Source organism: Penaeus monodon, chromosome 29 (genome assembly GCF_015228065.2).
Source record: "Penaeus monodon isolate SGIC_2016 chromosome 29, NSTDA_Pmon_1, whole genome shotgun sequence".
In the NCBI taxonomy this organism is placed as follows: Eukaryota; Metazoa; Arthropoda; class Malacostraca; order Decapoda; family Penaeidae; genus Penaeus; species Penaeus monodon.
In genome coordinates this window covers 30,187,673-30,187,876 of record NC_051414.1, presented here as the reverse complement: position 1 = coordinate 30,187,876, position 204 = coordinate 30,187,673, and the positions used below count along the sequence as shown (strand labels likewise).

At 53.9% G+C, this 204-nt stretch overlaps 1 protein-coding gene across 1 annotated transcript in view; it reads left to right on the top strand.

The window, feature by feature from the left end:
• Positions 1–204, top strand: part of LOC119591836 (high affinity cGMP-specific 3',5'-cyclic phosphodiesterase 9A-like) — a 42,680-nt gene that overhangs the window by 1,903 nt on the left and 40,573 nt on the right. The gene's annotated exons all lie outside the window — the stretch shown is intronic.

The following is a 204-nucleotide window of genomic DNA, read 5'->3' as shown; positions in this document are numbered from 1 at the left end:
ACAAAGCCGTTAACACGTTCGAACACTGCACGACGGGGGGACACTTAATGCCTGGTGCTCGGACAAACCAGTGCCAGTGCCCGAGGTAAGGATAAGGATAAGTGAAATTACCACGTGTGGTCGTTTGCTGGTAGTTTGACCATTTGCTGCCGGGTATGGATGGACGGCGTTGCCAGACACAAGCGGCACCGCGTGTATGTCAAC